The sequence below is a fragment of the Acanthochromis polyacanthus genome, chromosome 19, assembly GCF_021347895.1.
Source record: "Acanthochromis polyacanthus isolate Apoly-LR-REF ecotype Palm Island chromosome 19, KAUST_Apoly_ChrSc, whole genome shotgun sequence".
Taxonomy (NCBI): Eukaryota; Metazoa; Chordata; class Actinopteri; family Pomacentridae; genus Acanthochromis; species Acanthochromis polyacanthus.
Genome location: NC_067131.1, coordinates 2,477,674 through 2,496,563, shown reverse-complemented (window position 1 = coordinate 2,496,563; position 18,890 = coordinate 2,477,674). Strand labels below are relative to the sequence as shown.

Here is an 18,890-nt window from a genome sequence, read left to right as displayed (position 1 = left end):
TGTTCTGCTTGGCCTCTGCAGGGCGTTTATGCTCACGTGTAACATGTAAACATCAAGCGAGACAACAACTGAGGAGGAAGGCTGCTGTTAAATTGTGCAGGTGTCAGTACTTTTCTACGCCACAGTGTTTGGCTTGGAGGCAGCAAACAGCCTGGCCAACAGCTGCCGCTTGTCTTGCTTACATGGTTTGATAGCGCAGCGGTGGATTTAAAGATTTAAGCTCTAAGTCCACCCCTTAACATTTGCTGTTGTGTGTGACGTGCGTCGGTATCGGTATCTGGCAACCACATGAGCCTTCTTAAGCGTGAAGATGTGCCCTGATAACCTCTAAATGTCAATTTAAACCCAGTGCCAGCCACACTGAACTACATATTGTCAGCAGGACATTGATTTCTATGAAGATCCGTGCAATCTTGAAGATAGTTTTGGTTATTTTAAACTTATAATTCCACGTAAAAGCACACTTTGCACTCCTTGTGTTGTGTTTAAGCCGTGCAGAAGGTGTCGGTGTGCAGAGATTCAGGGATTATTCAGAGCTGAAGTGAATCTGCCCTCGAGGCTCAAGCTCCAGCACCAGCAGGTGGGGACTTCTGCCTTGAGAACCCACCTGTCAGATCACATAGCAGGTGTCTGTTTGGGGTGAGGTAGATGCCGAGTCACTCCCAGGCTTCTCGGAGAGGCACAGATGTCCTTTTTTACCTGCACTGTCACAACACAGTCACTGGTAGTCCGATCCCTGGAGTCAAACGCAAGCGGGGGTCCGTCTCTGTTTGTGGTTTTGACTTTTAAATCACACCCCTCAGATTTGAACCAAAGCGGACATTTTTGCTCCGTGGCTGTGCGCGATATTGGAAACAAGCATGCCATTTCATCTCTTTACTTGAGACATGATCCCAGTTAAGCTCCTTAATCGCTCCTAATAAGCTTAAAGGTGGCCATTGTTGATATGGTTACTGTTGTGATAAGTTAACCTCAAAGAGACAGACTCAGCTTGCGGTTTCTTAACTGAAATCACTACCACGTCCTCCCCGCGTGCCTCCTCCCTCCTCTACGCTTGAGCGAAACGTCAAAAGCAGGCTGTTGGTGGCTAAACACAATCGCTCCTGTAATGTTGACGGAGCAGCAGACGAAGGTGCGTCATTACAAGTCAGGTAGAAATGCCTTAAGCTCTTTTAACTATGTATTAAAGAGCCTGGGCTGTAATCTGCAGGCATTTAAGATCAGCTGCTCAGGATGTGGAGGAGCTTTAAACACTTCCCACTTTTGCAGATCATAACTGAAACACAATCGAAAGGCGTGAAGGTGATCTGTTTGTTGTTCCAGTGAATGCTGGTCTGTCAGGGCGGCGTCTACGGGAACTTTTTGTACTCGCACACAAAAAAGTAAACAAAACATCTAGATTCTTCCATGACATGCAACACCAAAAGCTTGGCCGGTACAGTGGAATATATGCTCTGCGTCACTGCTCGTAAACCTAATGCCTTACATTAAGAGTATACAACCACAATAGAAACCCAGCCACTCTCTGGAATCTTGTACTATGACTCCAAAGAGAAATAAACTGTATAAAGTAATACATTTACAGCTTGTCTAATACTTAAAGAAGACTTGATAATGTTAGTTTAAGGGTCTTTGTGGGTGCTTTGAATTTTAGACACAAAAAAGCCCCAAGAAAATCCAGTCCAGAAATGTCAAAGATGTGCTTAAAGTGTTGACTTTACACACTTTGTCCACCAGGAAGCTCAACACTCCTTGGCAACATGTGTTTAAAAGTCAAAATTAATGGAAAATTGACAAATCTCTGTTTAATGTAGAAAATCTCTTCACAGTATGTTATTGGATTCATTTAAATACTCCAATCAGTACTGGAAGCAAGGCGGTCATTGATGATGCTATTTCCTGTTGAACATGCCATGCTCAGTACACATGCATAATCAATACGAGCCACGTTGTAAAACTGAAAGAAGATGACAAAAATACGATAAATCCAGCGGACCATTCTATTGGCACTTGAAGCTAGTTGACTTTCAGTTGGATCTGCTGCGCTTTTCACGTTTTAAAATGACATAATGCAACTTTGTACGGAAGTCCAAATGTAAAACCCATAGATTTTTCAATTTGTTTCAGCTCTTATTTCATATTTTAAATATTGATTTATTAGCTAGAGCTGCGAGAAACAATTATTTTTATTGTTGATTAATCTATAGACTGATTTCTCGCTTAATCAGTTGTTTTTTTGCTTTTTAAAATGGTAAAAAATGTTCCTCAAAGCCCAAGATGACGTCCTCAAATGTCTTGTTTTGTTCAAAGATCTTCAGTTTACAGTGAGAGAGGAGCGAAAAAGAAAATTTTCAAATTTCCGATGCTAGAATCAGAGGATTTAGACATTTTCCTTCATTAAAAGATAACTCAAATTGCTGAATTGATTACTAAAATAGTTGGCTTTTGATTTACTACTTGAAAAGTAATCAATTAAATGCTCCACCCTTTTCTTAACGGAGTTAATTACGCTTGTTAGTTGTAAATTCTCCTACATGGGGTGGTGTCCTTTCAGTTTCCAGACTTCTGAACTGCTGAACACGTCTCCAATTGTTGTCAGTTCCATATTTATAAATTAAATCGTGAGGCAAACGTTTCCGTACAGTAATTTAGACGCTCATTACTGTGCAGTGCAGTGGAAACTGATGGAGAACTTTCGAGCTTTTAGGACATGTAAGTTTAGAGCTGCCTGGTGCTACCTAGCAACCCTTCCCCCACGGGCACACAGGTGATTCAAGTGCCATATAGGCGACATAGGCGGAGCTTCGAAGGAAATGCAGCTGTGATAAAAAATGGATGAGCTTTTCTATGGCCCTCCTCCCACTTCCATTCATCCACAGTGTTCTCACTGTACAGCACAAAGGCAGAAGGAAGAGTTAATGAACTCGCTGTGTCTCCGCTGCTGTCGTCTGTGCGCACAAATCTTACATTTTAAATGCATGAAATGACGAGCATGGAGCTTCTTAACCATCAGTCCTGACTGTGAAAGCACAGCGAGTAACCGACAGGAGTGAGTGCGCTGAGGCACATATCCTCTTCTGTGAGACCCTTTAAAGGGCATCGGTTGCACAATACCTAATCTTATTGAAGGGCAGCAGTTTCCAGCTTCTCCCCTCCAGCCTCCATCAGACACTTGTATAATCTCACGTCTGGTTTCTTTAAAACCAGCTCCTATTCTTTTATCATGCTCTAAATAGCAGCTCTATCACGCGCGACTTCACCATACCTGCATTTTTCAGGGCTATCGGTGTTTATGAGGGCTGCGCTTAATGCAACATCAGCCTGAGCGCATTTTATAAATACTGCAGCGCGCTCACAGCCAATTAACCAATTCCTTAACTGCATAAATACCGGCTCAGAGACGACGTTCTGCTGATTGTTAGATAACGAGTTGTAAAAAGTATGTGTGGTTTTTCTTGATGGTCGCAGATTGTTTAAGAGGACTTTTTGGCTGATGCTTTTTTGTGGTAACTGATTCCTTAAACACATAAAACTTTATACTGATACTGCACATAGAGCGGGCTATAATTAATTAGTCGTTTAACTGTGCTTGCCCTGTTAGAAACAGATCGTTTCAGTGCGTAAATGGTTGGCAGTTTGCTTTCACGTACAGAATCACAATTTACAAGTACCAGAGGAGACAATCCAAACAAGATTTAGTGTTAACTTCAACTTTACCTTTAGCTTTTGGACTAAACAAGCAATTTAAAGCCACCTGGGTCTGCTTTTTCTTTTTTTCTGACCCTTTATTAATCAAATAAATAATCAAATGAATCAGTAATGAAGTCATCTGCTCTCCTGTATGTTTATGTGCCGTTGGTGTCAGTGCAGCACAGTTATTTGATGACAAACGACGGAGGGTGTGGCGTGGTTTGGTGGTGGGAGATTTCCATCAGTGCCGCTTTAGTAAGTGTTGGAATCATTACAGTAGCTGTGAAAGTGGGCTCATGGGGTCCGAGGAGCTGGAAGCTGCCCTGTTTACGTTCTAGCTCGAAGTTTTAAAGCTCCTATAAGAGCAGCAGATCAAATTAAAGCTATAAAACCTTATTAATGTCTGGCTACTGGGTCCGCACAGTTTGTATTCTGAGTTATGAGGCTACACAACAAGGCATGAATCTAGTCTGGCACAAACCCTAGATTTCTGTTGCCCCACTCTCCCTTTCTCTCTATCATCTGCTAGCCAGGGTTTCACAGTACAACCCCGGCTATGTAACCTTTATCTGAATGTGGCTAGTGTTCGGTGACAAGCTTCGGGCCTCCTATCAGCTCCACTGTAGCCAACATCAACACCGTCTTTCCTTGTAGCGGGCAGCGAGCGGTGGGATCCAGCTTATCAGGGCCAGCCAATGTTCTCCGAGGGGAAAATGAAGGAGGCCCGCGACGATAGCCTACATTTACACATGGCAGCGCGTCACTTTGACGTGAAGGATGTTTGTTTGTTTGTCTTAACGCCGTTCAGTCCTGAACGGAAGGTCGCACTGGGTCACCTATAAAACTGTACTGAATGTGCGTTCATTCAGTGATTGCTGTGCGAGATACAGCTCGTCTGTATCGCGCAGTGTAGAATCAGCGCTGAAACTAGATAACAGTGTCTCATTGGCTGCTGCTGATAGTCCGTCGGTGTCTTATTTAGGGCGGTTACTGTAAGTGCAAGCAGAGGCGGCATGGGGGTTTAGGGGCCTCGGGCCATTTGGTGTGTTTGTATGTTTCTATTGGAAACTGAAGTGCTGAAGGTGAGGCTGTGTGTGTTTTTCTATATGTCTTAACCCTGCTGTTGCCTAACACATACTGAGGGATGCTGCTCAGTGATGCTTGCTTAGAGAGAAGAGTCCAGAAAATAGATGATTCTTTTTGCCTCATTTGATATTTTTTCTTTGTCTGTCTGCACAAAACACCTAATTTTGAACATAAAGTAAGCAAATTTTACTCCATGAATCCATTTTATGTGTAAGACGGAGGCTTGCAAAGCATCTTTTCCACTATCATCCTTTGACATCAGCCTTATATTATGTAAGTTTTGATAAATAGAAAGTCCACCACGATACCTTAGACCAGAGAGGTCAAACTCATTTTAGTTCAAGTTCCACATTAAGCCTGATTTGATCTCCATTGGGCCGGACCAGTGAAATCCCAGCATAATACCCGAGAAATCACCACAACTTCACATTTTTCCTTTGTTTTAGTGCAAAAAGGTGCATTCTGAAATATTCACATTTAAGGAATTACGATCCTACAAAACATTATGAACAAACTGAAATTTGTTAAGAAAAATAAGTTAAATTTCAGCAACATTCAGCCTCAGTTTATCATTTCAACATTATAACTTCCAGATCACAGAGTGTCGACAAAGGAACACAACATTTAGTCATCTGGAACTGATTGATGTAGTATTTTACTTTAAAAATGACAAAAACTAACAAAAACAGGACAAAATATGACAAAAACGAGACACAAAATGGCAAAATGGAGAAACAAAATGACAAAAGACACAAAAAATTTGACACAAAAGTTACAAAGCAACAAAAAATGAGACAAAAAAGCACAAAATGACAAAAACCATACACAAAACAAACGATAAAGCAAAACAAAATGACTAAAATAAGACAAAAAAACACAAGTGAGACAAAGGATATTTGAGACAAACGACAAAAATCAGACAAAAAGGCAGAAAAACAAGAAAATAAAGACTAAATATTGCAAAAATAAGACACAAAATGACAAAAGAACAATCTAGTATTTTACTTCATGATGAAAACAACTAGTCATGGTCTAGAAATGATTTTAAATTTATAGTTTTTACTAATTTACAATCTGCAGTTAATGTCTTGTCTGTAATTTTTACACTTTGAGGGCCGGATTGGACCCTCTGGAGGGCCGGTTTTGGCCCCCATGTTGGACACCCTTGCATTAGAAAAGCCAGAATTAGTCAAACCATGCATGACATGCACACACAGTAATCTGATTTTATGTTTCTCTAAAGCCTAACCGACAACATGTGAAACTATTATTGACTGAAAATGTGTCTGCTTCCTATCACAACAATTAAATGTGGAAGTAAATCCACTAATCACGCGTGTAAAAGCGTCTCTGTTATTACGTGTAACTCTGCCAGACACAGACTGGGAACGCTAAGTGGAAAGAACAGATTAGAAGCTGGTCTTCCAGATGTAATGACAGAGCTATTGTACTGTAGAAATGTGCTTCTGGCAGGGGACTGTGTTTCTGCTGAATCACTGCTTTTTATTAGCTTCCCTCACCAGATCGATTGTTCATGGGACAGATTTCAGTCAGCGCTCAAGGTTTGCTTAAAGTTTTCCAGCTTCCAGTAACAGTGACCCACATTTTATACAAAGACTCGCTCCTCTTCATGTTCCTCAGATGAGGCTCAGTGGAAAGCTTGTGTCTTCTTATCGAGTTTATCCCTTTAAAATGACACCGCTGTTCATTTCTCTGGAAGAACCTTTTGTATTTACAGTAATCCTCTGTCCTTTAAAGGAACACAAATATATCTTTTCCTCTTCCCTGTCGACACTGAATGCCTGCCAGTGATGTTATTCTTTTCTTCTGGGACGAGCCCTTATCTCTCAGATTAGCTCTTATCCTTCTGTCTATAAATGCACATTGAAAGCGTTCTTCGTGAAGATGATCTGGAACACATTTAGCGGCTCCGTACAGGGGACAGTGACAGTAATCTAGCAGGTTAATTGCATGTCACGCTGTGTGAGACAAATTGTGGTCGCAATTTGTGCTAAAAAGATGTCTGTTTAGTATGGCAAACTGTAGATTTATAACATGAAAACAGCATTCAGAGACTGAACTGACTGCTGTTTATTCCAATTGACTGCGCTGAAAGATTGATAAACATCATTGTAACATCACCCATAAGTTTCCTAAAGAGTGGATTTAAAGTCATGCCCTTAATTATGCATAACTTCCACCCTTAATACAGTTCAAACAGATGAGTTGTATAAAAATTCACCCCCATGCGGCTGTCAGGACCTCGTAAATTAGCTATTGATACCAAAACATGTCGTTGTACCAGGCAGTAAACATGTTTGTTTCTGCTGTAAAGTTGGGCTTTTTAACATGCCGGTTAATGGGGATTGACTCACTTTCGGTGTTGGCCTCTAGTGGTCATTTTAGGAACTGCAGTTTTTGGCATTTGGATTTTGGATTCATGTTTTTTAGCCTCTGAAGTATTTTATTTTAGGCTGTATTTTAAGCTCATGTTTTTACAGAATGACTATTAGTAAATCACATCAGACAGATGAAAACAGCATGATGGCTTAACTTGGATTTGATTTAATAAGCCAAGAAAATAAGGTAAAAATAAATGGTTTAATATCACCTTTTTGTTTGAACTTTGGGGTGGACACTTTAAGTGGAGGCTTTGGGTGTCCTGCCCGAAGAATTTTTAAATGTTAAACACATGAATTTTTGTGCCATATTATGCTGCTTGTGTCAAGTCATATTAGAAATATCTACTACCTATCTACCTATACTAAATTTAGGGGGTTAATTGAAAATATGATGGAGTATAAAGCAGCATGGCTCTCAGAAATATTTCATTGCTTTTAAATATTAAACTCTTGAAGATAAACTTTAGAGATAAAATCCTATTTAGTGCTAACTTGGCTGATTTACCAGATAAATAGACATGAAGTGCTCTTTTGTCATCCTTTGTGTCTTATGTTTGGGGACGTAGCATCTTCAGATGAGCTTGTGGCTCCTTTCAGTCAATAATAAATTAATTTTAATTAATTGTTAAACCACTTGGCTTTAATAGCTAATGTGTAAAACTTTCAGTGCATTCCAAACATCACAAAAATCTGTGTGATCTGCCCGTGTCTGAGGCATTGCTGTGTTATGAGTAATCATATTTCCTGAAATCGCCGATGGACTAGAGCCATTTTGTGCTGTCTTGTGATTGGTTGTTTTGGAGATGTTGTAATTTTCTGACAATTTGGTCATTAACTTCTGACACTGCCGTGATTCTGGTTGCCGGAATGGACATTTGACAACCCTACTATTGGTTATTTATGTTACTGATTTCATCTTTTCTTATGTCAGCACGCATGGAAAACATGAAACCACAGTCTACAGGGGGTCTTCAGGGGAAAGAATCTGTCACTGCACTTTGGAAAATGTCTTCACTCCTCCATGTTTTCAGTATTGACAGTGTGTGACTGTACAGCCGGTCCTTTTGGTGAAAAACATGTGGTCACCCTGCAGCTTCGGCCCTCCAGAGGCCCCGGGTCCTGCTTCCTAAACAAACCAAAGACCTCAAGCTTTAATAGCTGTTAGGGCTCTGAGGCCATAGTTGGTAAGGGAAAAGGCTGCTCCGCGAGGTTACCCCTGGTCATTTCTGAACTGCCCATGTGTGTCTGAGAGGCAGGACGGAGGTGTCGGGGGTGTAAATGTGCTCTGAGTTACCATGTGAGTCCTGGCATGAATTGGCTGATGGTGCACAGTAACGGCTCTCTCTGTTTTGGGCCTGCCACCTTTTTAATACACACCAGCAAACACAGTAATTTGTTTTTTCAGTCAACAGAAAACATTAATTTGTGTTCCTCCCAGATGTAAATAGAGCTGTATTAGTTTATCTTGAAGCCACGTGGGTTTCAGGCTCTCAAAATATCCGTCAAATTGACTCAGTGGAGCAGCTAGTCAAAGATTCGTAAATCTTTCATGCTGTTACCTTCCTGTGACAAGGGCACCACTTGCATACCAGCACTTCGTAAACTATATCCGGTCCTGGTCGCCAGTGGCACTTGATAGCACATCCTTGTTTGTCAGTGTAACACTATGCTGCTGCAGGCAGAGCCGGAGCCGAGCACAAATAAACCAGTAACCAAACGCACAGTCCAAATCCAACACGTGCCTCATGTTTTTACTTCACGAAAACATCCACACAAAGCAAATCTTTATTTAATTATGAAGCGGAGAAAAGAACGCCACGGTTCTTTTTTCACATATTTGGAGTTTTTAAAGTGATAAACGAGGGTTTTCATAAGCTTCAACTTCACAAAAAGTAATAACAAAAAAGACAAAAGATGAAAGCACCTTCACAGCTTGCTTTAGCGTGCAGCCTCGGGTCAGAACAACTTCAAACGGCTTTACTGTGACGCTCTCCTGGTCTGAGCTCAGGCAAATCGTAGTTTCCTACAAAGCTTAGCATGTTGTCCAGCTTGGGGCAACACGTGTGGAGAGTTTTTGCGTCAAGCTTTTGTCATACAGAGAAAAATGGACTTAAATGACTTTCACAAACTTCTTGTAGTACTTTGGGAATTTGTGTAAGATCAGAACTGTTTGAGAAGATTTCAGGAAGTGGATTAAATGGGAAGATAATGACTTAGGTCATGATTTGAACATGCATATTAGGTTGGCAGGTTTTAACAAAAAAATCCCTTTGTTTGGTTTCCATCCTCCTCCAGCGTGATATTTGCTTTGATGTCATTAAAATAAACTTCCTGTGACTTTTGGACAACTTGCTCTATAAAAAAACTTTGTTTAATATCTCAACTGGATTGTTGTAAAAACTCTTTATTAATGTTTTACTAGCATTTGAGTCTGTAGATCTGGTGACTTCATATAAAATGAGAAACCCATGAGTTCTGGAGCGATTAATCAATTAAATGATTCATCAATCTGTTCAATGAATTAAACCAACTATTTTGACAATCAGTTGCTTAGTTGGAGTGCATTTTTGAGAAAAGAAGGCAAAATTGTTCTATTTTCATCTGTTAAATCTGAATATTTCTGATTTATTTCCTGTTTTTTGACAGCAAACTTAATATGGTTTGGTTTTGGTCCAAACAAGACATTTTAGGATGCCATGTTGGGCTTTCATAAACATTAATTGACATTTGTTACCATTTTTGGACATTTTATAGCCAAACAACAGATTATTCAACAATAAAAAAAATAAAATTACCGTCCAAATAAACTTTGCACAATGTGGCAGCCTGAACACTTTTGAATGAATGGATTATAACTGATCAATAAAGCATTAGTCAGCAATTTATTTACCTGTAATTAAAGTGCTCGTCTTATCAAATGCTACCGAATATCAGAAGCTGGGTTTAGTTTCCGACTTGCTCCTAAAGAAAGTCACTGAAATTCTGCAATCTTAAAGGTGAGTTCTGTCTTTGTTTAAACTGCTCTCAACTAATACATGCAACTTTTATATCCAGAATTTTATGCACACGCAGCTTCCCTTTAAACCACAAGAAAAGCGGTTGGGAACCGCTGGTTAACGTGGGCTCAAACAACCCATAAAATCAAGTATGTGCAAATACTGTTCAGCCCAACTCTTTGAAACAGTGACTGTGGAAAGAAAAAAAACCTGCAGCCTGAGATCTGAGGAACCCGCCCAAGAGAGACATCCCTTTAAAACCTGTCAGATACGTGTCGTCATGGACCTGCCGAGGCCTGCAGTGAGTTAACGGTAGCCCAGAAGATAATTATCGTAAACATTTTTAAATAATTAGTATCTTGTAATCAAATTCAGGGTAGCATTTTACGTGGATTAGTATGCTGCCGTTACAACCACCCAGTTAAGAGCACGAGATAAACCATTTTTATCAGATTTTTACAGAGTAGAAGGAGAAAAATAGCAGCCAAAAAATGATGTCTTGTTCAACAAAATCTGTACAGTCGTACGATTAGATTAATTTCAGGAGCGGGAACGGATCAAAAAAGCTCCCTGTCGTAAAGATGTTAGCACACAGATTATTGTGTTTGGCTGCCACCGCTGCAGCGCTGGTTTAATCAGGTTTAAGAGCCCACAGGTTCACTTTGGCCCTTTGTGGCGGCAGAAGACGTCACCGTGATGGAACATGACAGGATGTTATGTCCACTGACGCAATGTACCAAGAACACAGAGTTCAATCATTTCCTCCAGCATGCAGGAATCACTAAATATATATATTGCTTATTCATGGGAGTGCAGGAATCCTATGTGACAGGTTACTAGTTTATTGAACTGTCACACAGCAGCTCCATTAAAAAGGCTTTTCACAGCGTTTGGGAATGTAACAGGCAGCCAACACACAGCGGTGCACCAACAAAATTGTGTTTTCTGTCAAGTTTGTTGCAACAATTTTCCAAAAAACATGCATTTAGTTAAATTTTAACAAGATTGTTTAAAAAAATGGAAAGCATGCCATCATAACTGGATGGATGCATGGATGGATGGATGGATGGATGGATGGATACTTTATTAATTCTGAGGAGGTACTGGGGGTCCTTGACTTACGTCGGAGTTCCGTTCCTACAGATTGATGTAAGTCAATTTTCTCCATAAGTCGGAACTCTGATGAAAATGTAAACAAAGTCGTTACGTGCATCACGATATCGATCAGTTCTTTGGAAAAGTCATGTTCCAAGCATTTTATTTTATCTAATTTACTTCCAAGAAGATGTCTTTCCTTTTCTTTGAAGCACTGCCATCAGAAGAGTCTGACTTACGCTGGGAGCCATAATGAAGGGCAAAAAGTTAGTGAATGCAGCACAATCCAAGGTGGAGTACAACCAGAGAATGGAAACAAAGCCGTCTTAAAGCGCCGTGTGATGACGTATTCATCAACTCCGCTCACCAACCAGTTTGGACATAACGCCGAAATGCTGTAAGTCGAGGACGCCGTAAACCGAGGACCTCCTGTACTCTAAACCCAGGCGTAAACTAACCGTGACGTCACCCGTTGGTTTCAACGCCGAGAAAATGAAGCCCGGATTTTGCTACTTCCTGGTCGCCGTTTTGGATTTTTTGGAGCCAGTGACGTAAAAAGCGTCATCAAACAGAATGAACCGGAGAGCAACTCGGGGCAGGATTGGCTGAGGACTCTCTTATCCCGCCCACATTTTACCGCAGAGGCTTCTGTTGCTGTCTATCAAGTATAGCCACGCCCCCTGGCTCCGCCAACTTTAACGATTTATTTAAAATTCAGTATTGATTTATTTTAAGATCGGCCACCTGATCTCTCATTTTGACCATGAAAACTAACGGGAAAAAAATCCTGAGCTGTAGAACATCAGTCTGTCAAATTTTATTTTTTCCAAAAATGAATTGGGGTCTATGGAGAAAAAGCTTTTTGGAGCCAACCCTAGCGGACGGCGTGATATTGCAAGTTTTTGACACTTCCGGGTGGGCTTCAAATTTAGAGCCAGATGCTACGTCCACTTTATATACAGTCTATGCTTAAAGCTATAGAAATACTAAATGTATTAAAAATCAGTATACAGTATTTACACATTTCAGGACACATTTTAAAGTGATCAAGAAGCAGTAAATCTCAATATGCGAGATGTTCAGGGACTTTTCCAGGCCCTGAACATCTCGCATATTGAGATTTACTGCGCCTTTATTTCCAACCAGTTTTTAATCAAAATATTTAATAGACACCTACAACCAGCTGTAGAATAAGTCATTTTCATAATCACAAGTTACCGTGGAAGGAAGCGCAACAAAAGACGTCGGTACAGTGCCTATAGATGGGAAGGAATGAGGTGGATCAGGGTTGTTGCGTGCAAGGAAAGGTTACCAGTGACTGTAAATATGCAATGTAATGCTCAGCTTGAAAGGCAAGTGGGATTACTGAAGAAGAGGAGTCTTACTAGGGGGAGGTGGACCGCATTATGAGTGCAGAGCAGTTTATAGAAGGCTGTCAAGTGGGGTTTTAATGGGTTACTAAAAGCAAACACAAGGCAGGTTGAGAGATGTTAAGAATAACAAAGCAAACAGAAGATACACGATCTCACCGCTGGCAAACAAGCCAAATTGGTGGCTTGAACAAGATGATGCAATGCTTTCTAAGAAAACTTGAACTGCGCAGCACAGAGGGTAGCTATGTACTTGTGCAAATACAGTAGAGCAAGACAGATTTGAATTTAGCTTATGCAGATAAATCAGTAGATTTTTCCAGCTCTGAAGCGTGCATCGTGGCCACAAAATCTGCCAAAAGTCAACGTCATTATCACTAAAAAAACGCACGCATTTATATCTGGAGAAGGTGTCGCAACCCGATTGACAATGACGTGCTTGACGGACGACTTTTCACGACCGGAATACATAGGAGATAGTGTAATCCTGCGTTGAGATGGTAATTAGTCGGGCGCCACAAGTCAAGTGAGGTTGTCAGAGTGAGAGCAGCAGTCAGAGGCGGGTTTGAGTCCTCAATCCTTATGAGATTAATGGCTAACCTCCCTCTGCCCGCTCCATTTACAGAACACGTTGGGTTTTTCTTGGAAAAAGCACACTACCACCTCAGTCCTCACCTGCAAACATCTAAATGTGCCACTGTGCCACTGTAGCTGCCTACGTGCATGTTTATACAGAGTGCATGTCAGTCAAAGCGGCGATGTCGGCCTTCGGGCTCCGAGGTCAAAGCGTTTTTCTTTCCCACGTTGCCTTTGACCTCAATCCCAGATCTTGGCGACGCATCACGGCCCATGACGGACAGGAGTTTGTTAATTCTGCTCCTGTCGTCTCCCGTCACAAAAATCCCTGGATGGACTCTGGTCTTTATCTGCAGGACTCCTCACCGCCAGCATCTGGAGCACAGTTCTGGCCTGTTAGCAGCACTTTCAGTAATAAGTTAATGACAGGAAGAGGAGGGGAAAGCTGCTATTTTAGTCCTTAAAAGGGTTCAAACAGAGGTCAAGGTGGACTGGAAGACATGCAGGATGGATTTGGTCATTTAAAAAATGAAACAGAAAGTTATGGGTTGCTTTTTTACATGCAGTTTTACAAATATCTGTGCACAATGTAGCTACTATTGAAAGTTGCTTTTCTTGGGATGAAATGTGTGTATTCTTTTTCCAGAGCCATCCTGCTGATTTTTGTATATTTATTTGTCCACCAGTGGATCAAGACCCAAAGATGTTTAATTTGACTTGGATTTAATGATATACAATCTAATACACTATCAGATCTTTCCATTTTACCAACTGATTTTGCCAAATCAATTGCTCATTTTCTTGGTTTAAAGAAAAAGTCTTGCAGTATTTAATCTCAAAATATAGACGGAATCTTTATAACCAGATAAATATATATAAAAACAACATGAGCTGCAGTAAATATTGGCTTTGTAGTCTGGTCTGAGAGACTCACAAAAGAGTCTGTGCCTTAAAATAGCAAGAAATGCACTCTTTGGCCTTGTTTAAATAACATTTATGAAACCACAAGGCTCAGCTGTTTAAAATTAAACTCTATACACAATAACTGACCTATTTTTAAAGATCTGCGTCTTCCGGAGGATTAGTTAGACTAAAAAAAGGTAGTGAAGTTCGAAAATGTTATTGGTTTCAGTCTCTTTCTTGTAGGATTTGATGGCAATAGAAGCAGTATAGAATCACAGCAGCCCAATTCTTTTAGAGCAGAGGTGTCAAACTCATTTTAGTTCAGGTTCCTCATTCAGCTCAACTTGATCTCCAGTGGGCCAGACCAGTAAAATCACAGCATAGTGATCGATAAATAACCACAGCTCCAAATTTTCCATTTGTTTTAGTGCAAAAAAGTACATTCTGAAAGTGTTGCACTTTAGAAAGTTTTCTTTTCAGGAATTATATTTTTGCAAAACATCATCAACAAACTGAAAACAGAACAGAGACAAAAAATTAAATAAAAAAAGTTCCAAAGCAGCAAAAAAAAAAGTACAAATGAGACAAAAACAGTACGCAAAACAACAAATAAAGCAAAACACAGAATGACGAAAATAAGACAAAAAACACAAGCGAGACAAAAAGGAAACACAAAATGACAAAAACATGAGACAAACGACAAAAGTCAGACAACAAAAGAGTAAAAACAACAAAAACAAGCCAAATTATGACAAAAATGAGACACAAAATGAGACAAAAGAACAATGAACAATTTAGTATTTTACTTTATGATCTAAACAACCTGTCATGGTCTAGAAATGATTTTAAATTTATAGTTTTACTAATTTACAATCTGCAGTTAATGTCTTCTCTGTAATTTTTACTATTTGAGGGCCGGATTGGACCCTCTGGAGGACCGCATGTTTGACACCGCTGGTTTAGAGAATATTGAATTAATTCATCAAATGCTCGTTTCAGTGCTATACTTAACGTTATCGTCCAAATATCCCAGAAGCCTCCAGCCCTTAACACACATCTGCAGGCTGTAAGCAGCATGACTGGATCCTTTTTTTATGCCCTAGTTTTCTCTCTGTATTTAGTAAAGATTCCTGCAGATACCGCAGTCTGTCGGCTGCCCAAATCCCATCCAGACTCTCCGTTGGAGTGCAGCATCAGGACGCTGCTCTTTCCCGTATTAAGCCACGGCGAGCACCACCTGGCTTTGCTGCAAATGCTGGCTGACATGTCATGTTCATGTCCCGGTTGTCATAATAGGGGCGCTGACAGGGACTTCTTAATGCCAGAGGCTCCTCTACCATCAACACCGCTTATGTAACCCTACTTATGTGGTGCTTTTCCAACCCCCCCGGACCCCCCAAGTTCAATATGCACACCTCCCGGTGGCTAAGAATAAATTATCCAGCTGGCACAGTATAGGAAAACTTCTAGCGCTCATCTCAGTTTCTAGCCTGTTTTTAAGGATGTGCCTGCTTGTCCTGTTAAAGCGGTTTGTTTTTATGGCTCCCTGCGATGTTTTCTGCAGTGTTGAGCAATGTTTTCTGGCCTCATTTTCCAGAGAGAGAGGTTGGGACACATGGAAGCGGGTTAATATTCCATGGAAACTTTAGACAGATGCACAGCAAGCAGCTCTTCTAATGCCACAGGGCTTCTGACTGAATCAGAATCGCTTTTGTTAGGCGTTTCTCTGGCATCTCGGAGTGTTGCTGTATGGTTTTCATTTCTGTTATTAATAATAATGGTTACATTTATATAGCACTTTTCAAGACACCCAAAGCACTTTACAATGAATCCATTATCTAGTGGTGGTAAGCTACATTTGTAGCCACAGTTACCCTGGGGCAGACTGACAAGAGCGTGGCTACCAGTCCGCACCTACAGCCCCTCCGACCACCACCAACATTCACACACCAGTGAAGAGCACTGGAGGCAAGGTGGGTTAAGTGTCTTGCCCAAGGACACAACAGCACATGACTAGGCAAAAGCGAGAATCAAACCGCCGACCCTCCGATCGTTGGACGACCCGCTCTACCACCTGAGCCACAGCTGTGTGTATTATTCACAGCTCATGTGCATGTGTTTGTTACCCTGAAAATTAACCAGCACCGACAACAATGCGAGCAGATGACTTCCTGCAGCTCGCTTAGTTGATTTTTTTTCCACTTCATTTTCCAGCATATTTTTCTTGAACCCTCGTGTCGTCCTGTGGGTGAAATTGACCTGTTTTAAAGTTTGAAAATGTGGAAAAAATATATTTTTTCACAATGAAAACTTCCACATTTTCAACATTTTTGAGAAATTTTTAAAAGATTTTCAAACATTTTTTTGGTGCAAATAAATGTTTAAAAAAAAGGTACAAAGCAACAAAGATAGAGAAACTAAAATTTTGAAAATTTTTTGGTGCAACAAAAGAAATGTTAAAAATGTTTCTTTAAGAACATTCAGAAAAAAATCAATCAAAATCCTGCAAAATCGCTGGATTTTGGTTGATTTTTTTTCGGAATAATGTTAAAGAAAATGTCGGAAATTTTACCGATATATATGGAATCATTTTAGATATTTTTAGGATTTTTTATAATAGGAAAATATTTACTTTTTTTATTTTATTTTTAAAATTATTATTTCTTGCCAAATTTGGGGATTTTTCTAAAATAAAACTTTTAAGTAATTTTTGGAATTTTCTTTTTGAAGATTTTGCTTTTTTTTTTTTTAAATTTGGGGAATTTAAAAAAAAAATATAAAAAAATTCAGACAGGGAAACAATGTTTTTTGGTGCCCGTAAATGAAGACAACAGGAGGATTAAATGAACAATGGTTGTTTTGTATTGAGGAGAGGTCCGTGTGAGTCACATGAAATAACTGTCGGTTTGTTCAACAGCTCGCACTTTTACGAGGAGTGTTGCCACAGCATGATCTAATTTTTTTATTCCAAGAATGCCCGCATTCAGCAGCATCTTGGTAATTTGCGACCGTGTCTGCCAAGCTGCAGTAAATCTCGTGGCTTTGGAAGTGTCCGGTGCCACAGCCGATTACTCCCTCTCTGGTGCAGCTTTCATTTCTTTGCACAGGCGACTGTCGGCGGGAGGCAGAGCTCGGCCACGTGGGGGTCCGATGTTATCGCGCTTAGATACACAAACATACAGATGCACACCAACCCACTGACTCACTCACCCCGGCTCACACGCAAAAACCTCGCCACGCTGCCACATTCACACCGTGATTTGTGTCGTCCTGCGTCGCGTTTCCTTATTTTTTCCGTGATCTGTGGCAGCTGTAAAACCTCAAATGTCCATAAAGCCAAATGAAGTGCATCCAGCGCAAATTAGATTACAGCTGAAACCGACTGACTGGGAAGATGCGTGGAAATTTGTGTCATTCTAAAAGCTTTTTTGAGCCCCGGTGACATTTTAAACACAACACGATCACCGCTTTTGACTTGTGAGCTGAGATGTTTTTTCCTCCTGACAGAAGTCTTACATATTGAGAAATAAAACGGTTTAATTTTTCACGTGAAGTCATGTCACTTGAAAATAATGCTGCAATTGATGCTCTTCTGGTTTTGATTATGTGTGACACCCTTCTGGACGGTTTTACTGTTAGAAATGTGATGTGAAAGGGAAAGAAACCACAAAGAATTATCACCAGACCGTTTGGTTTCCCTCAGCACTTTAGTTTTTCCGAGCTACATTTTAAACGTCTCATGATGACTACTGTAAACCCAAATTATTGTCCTTTTTTTTGCAAGCCATCTACCATCTTTGACAGAAGTTTACATTTGAGGAATAAGCCTCAGCCTGTGTTTCCTGGTTTAATTTTTCACATTAAAAGCAGGTCACTTAAATTTGACGCTGCACTTGATGTCCTTTTCGTGTTTGCTGTTTAACGCTTTAAAAACGTGACGTAGAAGTGAATGAAACCACAAAGACTCTTCAGTTTCCCCAGTGTTACGTAGCAAGTAAACATAATGCTGCAACTGATTTTTTTTAAAAAGGGTTTTTACTGTTGCTTCTGATTCTTTCATGACCACAAATTATCACCAGATTCTTTGCATTCCCTCATGCAGCCCTTTAGAGTTTTTGCTGGCGACATTTTAATTATGTCACAATTACTACTTTGTTTTTACTTTAAACTCAAAATATTCTCCTTTTTTGCAAATCTTTTGGTATTTCTGACAGAGGTTTAACAATTTTCACTTAAATTTAACACTGAAGTTGATGTAAATGTGACGCGAAAGGCAATGAAACCACAAAGAATTATCAGCAGATTCCTCAACTTCCCTCAGTAGCATATGTTTCCTAAATACTGTATAATGCTACAGTTGATGTTTATTCTGCGTAGTTTTTACTGTTAATCCTTTAACAATCCGCTTCGTGAGATGAAACAGGGCGTAACCACAAAGAATTAAAATCAGACTGTTCCTCAGTTGCGACATTTTAAACATCTTAAAATAATTAATTTTAACTTTTAACTCAAAATATTCTAACTTTTTGCGAGTCGTGTAGCATTTCTAACAGAGGAAAAAGCTGCAGCCGGTGTTTCCTGGTTTATTTTTCACATTAAAAGCATGACACTTGACTGTAACGTTGTAAATGATGCCCTTTTGGTTTTGTATATGTGTGAGATCACTTCTGCATAGTTTTACTGTTATGTTTAACCCTTTAAAAATGTGATGCGAAAGGCAATAAAACCACAAAAGACTCCTTGGCTTCCTCAGTATCATGCAGCACTTTAAT

The 18,890-nt window shown here is 40.1% G+C and overlaps 1 protein-coding gene across 2 annotated transcripts in view; it reads left to right on the top strand.

Annotated features, from left to right (window-relative positions):
* wnk4a (WNK lysine deficient protein kinase 4a) overlaps positions 1 to 18,890 on the top strand; it is a 57,182-nt gene that overhangs the window by 1,764 nt on the left and 36,528 nt on the right. The gene's annotated exons all lie outside the window — the stretch shown is intronic.